Below are 9,276 nucleotides of genomic sequence, written 5' to 3' on the forward strand. Positions count from 1 at the left end.
CGGCTTCAGTTAGTAGCAGTAGCGAAGGAATTGCTCGATCGGGTTCAGTTAACAGCCATCAATCGATCGCTCGGGTTCAGTAACGCGTAGCTTGCAGTGCAATCGCTCGGGTTCAGTTAGAGGCCAATGCCTCGCTCGGGTTCAGTTAGAGCCAACGCCTTGCACATATGCGCGTACGTGTACGAGAGAAACGCGCATCGCTCGGCCCCCGACCTCCCACCGTAACCGGCAACTCCTTGAAATTTTCCTCCCCCTCGCTTCTACCACGGTTTTTTCCGTCATGGACGGCCCAAAGAATGTCATGCAACTGCGTCTCCGGCCCGCCCAGGACGAAAAGCCCATTTTCTGTCATGATTTTTTGTCATAGAAGTAGGAGCCCACCACATCTATGATGATACCGGGTTCTGTCACAATTAACGTCATAGAAGTGTCATATGTATGACAGAAAAAAATTCGTTCGGCCCAAAATGTCATGGATGTGTCTTTTTTTTGTAGTGCTAGTGGCGCAGAGAGAGGTCGACGAGAAGGCAGTGGCAGTGGCAGAGTCAGCAGATGGCAAGCCGGAACACTCTCTGATAGGGCTCGATCCCGGCAAGACTGGGTTCCCAGCAGAGGCCGACACCAGTGCGACAGGGCCCACACGACTGGGTGAAGAGGCGCAGAAGAAGAAAATGGTACAACAACCAGTTTACTTCGTCAGCTCCCTCTTGCAGGGGGCTAGGTCGAGGTACTCAGGTGTGCAAAAGCTGCTCTTCGGCCTCCTTATGGCTTCGAGGAAGTTGCGCCATTACTTCCAAGCGCACGAGATCACGGTGGTCACCCGCCTTCCATTGCAACAGATACTGCATAACCCAGATGCAACGGGGAGGATCGTGGAATGGGCCCTGGAGCTGTCAAGTTTCGGTTTGAAGTTCGAAAGTACCTTGACGATTCAGAGCAGAGTCTTGGCGGAGTTTGTTGCAGAATGGACCTCAACGCCCGACGAAGAGGTGCAGGAGACCACTCTCCCCGGCAAGGAAATGAGCCGCAACTGGATCATGTACTTTGATGGTGCCTTCTCACTGCAAGGCGCCGGTGCTGGTGTGCTGCTTGTCGCACCCACCGGAGAGCACCTCAAGTATGTCATCTAGATGCACTTCCCCCAAGAGATGTCAACCAACAACATTGCCGAGTACGAGGGTTTGCTTGCCGGTCTCAGGATCGCGGCAGACCTCGGAGTTAAAAAGTTCATCGTCAGGGGCGACTCACAGCTCATCGTCAGGTAGATCAACAAAGATTATCAAAGCCCGTTGATGGAAGCTTAGGTAGAAGAGGTGAGGAAACTGGAGGAGCGCTTTGACGGTATACAAGCGGAGCATGTCCCTCGGACGGAGAACTACATCGCCGACTACCTGTCAAAGGACGCTGCCCTCAAGCTACCTGTGGAACCAGGTACTTTTTGTGCTTCAGTTAACTCAACCATCCGTTGAGCCGTCAACCGGGCAGAGCAAACGGAGGAAGCTGGGCTCCGGCAAGTACTTCCCCACCGAGCTCCCCGGAGCCGCCGGCAAATATGTTGCCGTGGATGCCGATCCTGCCGCAGAGCAACCGACTCCGGCAAGACCTCAGGTCATGGCCGTAGAGACGGCCGCTCCTGTGACAGAAGAGATGCCTTTGGTCCTTGTCGTCGAGCCACAGGCTCCGGCATGGGCACAGCACACCGTCCGCTTCCTTCAAAAAGGAGAGCTTCCTGAGGAGTAGGAAGAGGCAGAAAGAGTATCCCGCTGGTCTGCTCTGTGCCAATTCATTGATAACGTATTGTACAGAAAAAGATTGAATGGGGTGAAATTAAAGTGCATCTTCCGGGAGGAAGGACTAAAGCTGTTGGCGGAAATACACGGAGGCATATGTGGCTCCCACATAGGGTCGAGGGCCCTTGCCGGCAAGGCTTTTCGGCAAGGCTTCTTCTAGCCCACCGCCTTCCAGGATGCGACGACACTAGGAACCAAGTGTGAAGCGTGCCAGTTCCATTCAAAGAAGCTTCATCAACCAGCCCAAGCCCTTCAAACTATCCCTCTCTCCTGGCCCTTCTCGGTCTGGGGGCTCGACATATTGGGCCCCTTCCCCTGTGCTGTCGGGGACTTTGAGTACTTGTACGTCGCAATCGACAAGTTCACAAAGTGGCCAGAGGTGGAAGCAGTGAGGAAGGTGGCAGCGCGGTCAGCCATCAAGTTCTTCAAGGGACTAGTGTGCCATTTTGGGGTGCCCAACAGAATCATCACCGACAACGGCACACAGTTCACAAGCCGTGCCTTCATGCAATACATTGAGGATCTCGGCAGCAAGGTCTGCTTTGCTTCCATGGCACATCCACAGAGCAACGGCCAAGAGGAGAGAGAAAATGCTGAAGTTCTGCGAGGCTTAAGAACGAAGACTTTTGACAGGCTGCGCAAGAGTGGAAGGCCCTGGATTGATGAGTTGCCGACGGTTCTTTGGTCGATCAGAATGATGCCAAATCGAGCCACCAGCCAGACACCTTTTGCCCTAGTTTACGGGGCAGAAGCAGTTATCCCCACGGAACTCATATACGGGTCACCTCGAGTGCTCGCTTACGATGAGCTTGAGCAAGAGCGACTGCGGCAAGATGACGCAACGCTCCTTGAGGAAGATCGTCTCCAGGCGGCTGTGAGAGCAGCATGCTACCAGCAAGCCTTGCGCCGCTACCATAGCCACAAGGTTCATGCCCGGAGCTTTGAGGAAGGCGACCTTGTTCTTCGGCACGTTCAATCGGCCAAGAATTCCAACAAGTTGACGCCGAAGTGGGAAGGCCCTTATCGGGTAACACGAGTCACCAGGCCCAGCGCAGTCTGGATGGAGACCGAAGATGCCGTTCCAGTGAGAAACTCCTGGAACATCGAGCATCTCCGCAAGTTTTACCCATAAGGCATGGTTGTCGGGCCTCCCGGCAAGGCATGTAACCCTTTGTACAAAGCCAGGCGCAGACCCTGAGCATAAATAAATGAAGCGCTGGCGCCCTAAGTTATAGCATGCATGCTAGGTTGAGTCTCGTCCTTGGTTAGGATTGATAGTGCTTAGCGGCGGCTAACCCCTAGCTTGGAGGTCGAGTGCATGTCTCTCTGTTCTTCTCTATCTTCTTTGGTTCACATGATACATAAGTATTCCCGCCGAGCTATTTTGGAAGGAAGGGGATGGACCGGAGTCTGGGCCCCGACAAGCCAAAGTTGCCGGGGGCTGCAAGAACAAAGATCCATCCGCGGCAAGCCAAGGTTGCCGGGGGTTGCAGATCCAGATAAGTTCTCTATCCTCTATCATGCACTTCGTTATGGACTAGGGTATGTGAAACCTCATTTTATCCCTTGGATACCGTGCTCCCCTCTTTCCGTACCCTAGGATTATACCCTGGGTCTGAATTTGGTCGTAGCCACGACAGCAAAGAAGAGGAATGAGGAGCCTAAGCCCACCTCATCCCTGCCTCCGCCAAGGGTGTGAGAAAGGTCGAGCGAAGTGGGGGGACGGCAAGGCCTATTGCCGGGAAAAAACGTTTGTCTTAAATAACGAGGATTCACTCCTTGTCGTGGGTTCCACCCGCGAACGAAAAACCCAGCAAACATCCCTTTTTCATTAAAAACATCCCATACAGGTACAGTTCATACGAGATGAAAAACATGAGCGAGGGGGTTACAAGTTCTAAAGTTAACAAAGGCCCGAAGGCTTACAAGACTAAAAAGAGATAAGGTGCCCGTAATCCCTTTCTTGTCCCTCTCCTCAGGAAATGGAACAAGAAAGCAGAAGGGCAAAGGGGGCGCCTAGGGAAGCTACGGGTGGCAGAAGACACTAAGGGAACATCTCGGTGGCCGTCCAAAGGCTGGATGGTGATGGCAGCGCCGGAGGAAGAGCTCGAAGACGAGGCGGCAGGACGTCAACACGCGACAAAGGTGTCGGTGCCCGCGTACTCCGGCTTAACGGCCTAGCCGCCCGCCCTCTTCCTCTTCCGCAGCCTCCCAACGCCAGCTGCCCAAGGAGACGACCCCGAGAAGTTCAAGGAGTCGGCGACACGGATGATGGGGTCACCGGTGCCGCCCGGAGTGGCGCCCGACGCCTAGTCAGACCCGTCATCCTGCCACCCGTTGCCCTCGTCATCGTTGCTGTTGTCTTCCTCGCCACTCTCGCTCGAGGACGAATCTTCATCGTCAGAAGAGCTCTCCACCCAGCACCTCGCGTGAGTCCCGAAGTGCCCGAAGATCTTGACACAGAGGAGGCCACCCTCCATTAGTTTGAAATGGAGAGTGAGCCCCTCTGTTAATCTGTGGACACGAGCGAAGGTCTTCCACCCTCGGCGGAGATACATGATGTGAGGGGCGGGGAACTCGACGTCGGCCCATGTGCCGCTATTCCCGCAACCCCTCATATGAAGCCGCAACGCCTGCGGCGGATCCAGCTCCATCTCCCGCGCAAATGGAGTCGGGAGGCGAAGACGATGGCACGGCGGCTGGCGCAGCCAAATGAAGAATTCGCAAGGATTGTCCCCGACATGGCCCTCCATCGGAGGAGGGGCCGCTGGCGGAGGCGAGGCCGATTTGCCGCCCCATCCTCCTCTCCCTCAAGCGCCACGCCGGCCTCGACCTCGCCCCCTCCCCCTCCCTCTAGCGGCCGGCTCCGCCACTATGAGCTCTTGGGGAGGGGCGATGCGTTGTTGAGCCGAGACCCTCGCCGCCACCGATGAAGCATCGCCATGCCCCCTTGCCATGATAGAAGAAAGGAGGAAGCGGGAATGGGGAGAGGCAGATGACAAAGGATTGAGGGGCACCGTACCTCCCACTCCCCTCTTTATAAAGGGGCGGGGGCGAGGCTCGGCCGCCCCCTCTCGGCCAATCCGGCCCGATGAAGTGACAGCAAGCGGGGCAGTCGACCGCCCTCCCCGCTCCATTGAAGGCGCGTGGGAATCAACCCGCGCACACGCATGACTTCCCACATCTCACGTGTCTGTCATTCGCTCTGCATCGTGCATGCAGCAAACGTAGTGCAAGGAATGGGTGGGGAGGGACGCGTGGAGCGACGGTTCCCAAGTGAGGGCAGTGAATGAGAAGCGGCCCTGCGGTCTTGAAGAGACACGCAAGCCGCCTCTTTACTGTCCACCACGGGATGACGCCAGCACGCTTCCGTCATGCGCGCACACGACCCCCACGTTGTGCGTCCAACGCAGGTCATGGGGAAGCGCAGCAGACGGAGCAGTTACCATAGTAAAATCCGCCCCGCCTGCCCGCGCACCGTTCTGGGCCTGGCCCAACAACGTGTCGCGCTTATGTATGGCCCAGGCCTGGGGGCTCCTGTCAGTGTACAAAAGTAGGGGCTCTCCTTTTGACCCCTTTACTTGTGCACGGGCAGTCAGAGCCATGCGCCATCGCAACACATAGCAGGGCAAGAGAGGGAAGCCGGAGAGAAGCCGAAGGATCGAGACGAACAAGATAACATCAAGGACCGAGGCCGCAAAGTGCAGATGGGCGAAGTAGGTTTCCCCGGCAAGGCCTGATGTCTACTACACAACCTTCTTCTTTTAGACGTTGTTGGGCCTGCAAGTGCACAGATTTGTAGGACAGTAGCAAATTTCCCTCAAGTGGATGACCTAAGGTTTATCAATCCGTGGGAGGCGTAGGACGAAGATGGTCTCTCTCAAAAAACCCTGCAACCAAATAACAAAAAGTCTCTTGTGTCCCCAACACACCCAATACAATGGTAAATTGTATAGGTGCACTAGTTCGGCGAAGAGATGGTGATACAAGTGCAATATGGATGGTAGATATAGGTTTTTGTGATCTGAAATAATAAAAACAGCAAGGTAACTAACGGTAAAAGTGAGCGTAAACGGTATTGCAATAATAGGCAACAAGGCCTAGGGTTCATACTTTCACTAGTGCAAGTTCTCTCAACAATAATAACATATATAGATCATATAACAAGCCCTCAACATGCAACAAAGAGTCACTCCGAAGCCACTAATAGCGGAGAACAAACATAGAGATTATGGTAGGGTACGAAACCACCTCAAAGTTATTTTTTCGGATCAATCTATAAAAGAGTTCGTACTAGAATAACACCTTAAGACACAAATCAACCAAAACCCTAATGTCACCTAGATACTCCATTGTCACCTCAAGTATCCGTGGGCACGATTATACGATATGCATCACACAATCTCAGATTCATCCAACCAACACAAAGTACTTCAAAGAGTGCCCCAAAGTTTCTATCGAAGAGTCAAGAACATGTGCCAACCCCTATGCATAGGTTCCCAATGTCACGAAACCCACAAGTTGATCACCAAAACATACATCAAGTGGCACATGATATCTCATTGTCACCACAGATAATCACGGTAAGATATACATCAAGTGTTCTCATAAAAGACTCAATCCGATAAGATAACTTCAAAGGGGAAACTCAATTCATCACAAGAGAATAGAGGGGGAGAAACATCATAAGATCCAACTACAATAGCAAAGCTCGGGATACATCAAGATCGTGCCATAGAGGGAACACGAGAGAGAACACGAGAGAGAGAGATCAAACACATAGCTACTGGTACATACACTCAGCCCCGAGGGTGAACTACTCCCTCCTCGTCATGGAGAGCGTCGGGATGATGAAGATGGCCACCGGTGATGGGATCCTTCTCCGGCAGGGTGCCGGAACGGGCTCCCGAAAGGTTTTTGGTGGCTACAGAGGCTTGCGGCGGCGGAACTCCCTATCTATCTTCTGTTCTGGAAGTTTTAGGGTACGTAGGTATATATGGGTGAAAGAAGTACATCCGTGGATCGAAGGGGGGGCACGAGGTAGGGGGGCGCGCCCCCCACCCTCGTGGGCACCTCCCTTCTTCTCTGACGTGCACTCCAAGTCCATCGGGTGGCTTTCCTTCCAAAAATAACTTCTCCAGTTGATTTCGTTCCGTTTTGACTCCATCTGATATTCCTTTTCCTCGAAACACTAAAATAGGCATAAAACAGCAAATCTGGGCTGGGCCTCTGATTAATAGGTTAGTCCCAAAAATAATATAAAAGTGGATAATAAAGCCCAATATTGCCCAAAGCAGTAGATAAAGTAGCATGGAGCAATCAAAAATCATAGATACGTTGGAGACGTATCAAGCATCCCCAAGCTTAATTCCTGCTCGTCCTCGAGTAGGTAAATGATAAAAAAGAATTTTTGATGCGGAGTGATACTTTGGAATGATTTCAATGTAAATCTTCTTACTTGTGATATGAATATTCAGATCCGAAAGATTCAGGACAAAAGTTCATATTGACATAAAAATAATAATACTTGAAGCATACTAATCAAAGCAATCATGTCTTCTCAAATAGCATGGCAAAAGAAAGTTCATCCCTACAAAATCATAAGTTAGGCTATGCTTCATTTTCATCACACAAAGATGTTCCCAACTTCTATACCCCTGATGACAAGCCAAGCAATTGTTTCATACTTAAATAATCTCAAACTTCTTCAACCTTCACGCAATACATGAGCGTGAGCCATGGATATAGCACTATGGGTGGAATAGAATATGATGATGGGGATTGTGTGGAGAAGACAAAAAAGGAGAAAGTCTCACATTGACGAGGATAATCAACGGGCTATGGAAATGCCCATCAATTGATGTCAACATGAGGAGTAGGGATTGCCATGCAACGGATGCACTAGAGCTATAAATGCTCAACAAAAGAAAACTAGTGGGTGTGCATCCAACTCGCTTGCTCATGAAGACCTAGGGCATTTGAGGAAGCCCATCGTAGGAATATACAAGCCAAGTTCTATAATGAAAAATTCCCACTAGTATAAAAAGACAACTTATGAGACTCACTACATGAAGAACAAGGTGCTACTTTGAAGCACAATATATGAGACTCACTATATGAAGAACAAGGTGCTACTTTGAAGCACAAGTGTGGAAAAAGAGATAGCAGCATTGCCCTTTTTATTTATTTTCTTTTTTTTTGGGACTTTCTTTTTTTTGGCATTTCTTCTCTTTTTTTAGGGCAATGCTCTAATAATGATGATCATCACACTTCTATTGATTACAACATAAGGATTACAACTCGAAACTTAGAACAAGATATGACTATATGAATGCCTCCGGCGGTGTACCGGGATGGTGCAATGAATCAAGAGTGACATGTATGAATTATGCATGGTGGCTTTGCCACAAATATGATGTCAACTACATGATCATGCAATGGCAATATGACAAAAGTAATGTATGTCATGAATATGATGATGGAAGTTGCATGGCAATATATCTCAGAATGGCTATGGAAATGCCATGGTAGGTAGGTATGGTGGCTGTTTTGAGGAAGATATGAGGAGGTTTATGTGTGATAGAGCGTATCATATCACGGGGTTTGGATGCACCAGCAAAGTTTGCACCAACTCTCAAGGTGAGAAAGGGCAACGCACGGTACCGAAGAGGCTAGCAAAGGTGGAAAGGTAAAAGTGTGTATAATCCATGGACTCAACATTAGTCAAAAGAACTCATATACTTATTGCAAAAACTTAGAAGTCATCAAAAATCAAGCACTACGCGCATGCTCCTAGGGGAATAGATTGGTAGGAAAAGACCATCGCTCGTCCCCGACCGCCACTCATAAGGATGCACAAGCCAGGTACACTTCATGTTTCAAATTTGTTACACAACTTTAACCATACGTGCATGCTACAGGACTTGCAAACTTCAACACAAGCATTTCTCAAATTCATAATCACCCAACTAGCATGACTCTAATATCACCATCTTCATATCTCAAAACAATTATCAAGCATCAAACTTTTCTTAGTATTCAACACACTCATAAGAAAGTTTCACATATCTTGAATACCAAGTATATTAATATTAAGCAAATTACCATGCTATTAACGACTCTCAAAATAATCTAAGTGAAGTATGAGAGTTCATCTATTTCTTAAAAATAAAACTACCACCATGCTCTAAAAGATATAAGTGAAGTACTAGAGCAATAACAAAAACTACTCCAAAAGATATAAGTGAAGATCAATGAGTAGTCGATTAATTATGCAACTGTGTGAAGACTCTCCCATTTAATAATTTCAGATCTTGATACTTTATTCAAACAGCAAGCAAAGCTAAAGAAAACTACATTGCAAGGATAGCACAACTCATCTGAACAAGCAAAAACTTAGGCTCAACCGATACTAACCGATAGTTGTTGAAGAAGAAAGGTGGGATGCCTACCGGGGCATCCCCAAGCTTAGAAGCTTGAGACTTCT

The sequence above is a fragment of the Triticum dicoccoides genome, chromosome 5B (assembly GCF_002162155.2).
Source record: "Triticum dicoccoides isolate Atlit2015 ecotype Zavitan chromosome 5B, WEW_v2.0, whole genome shotgun sequence".
NCBI lineage: Eukaryota > Viridiplantae > Streptophyta > Magnoliopsida > Poales > Poaceae > Triticum > Triticum dicoccoides.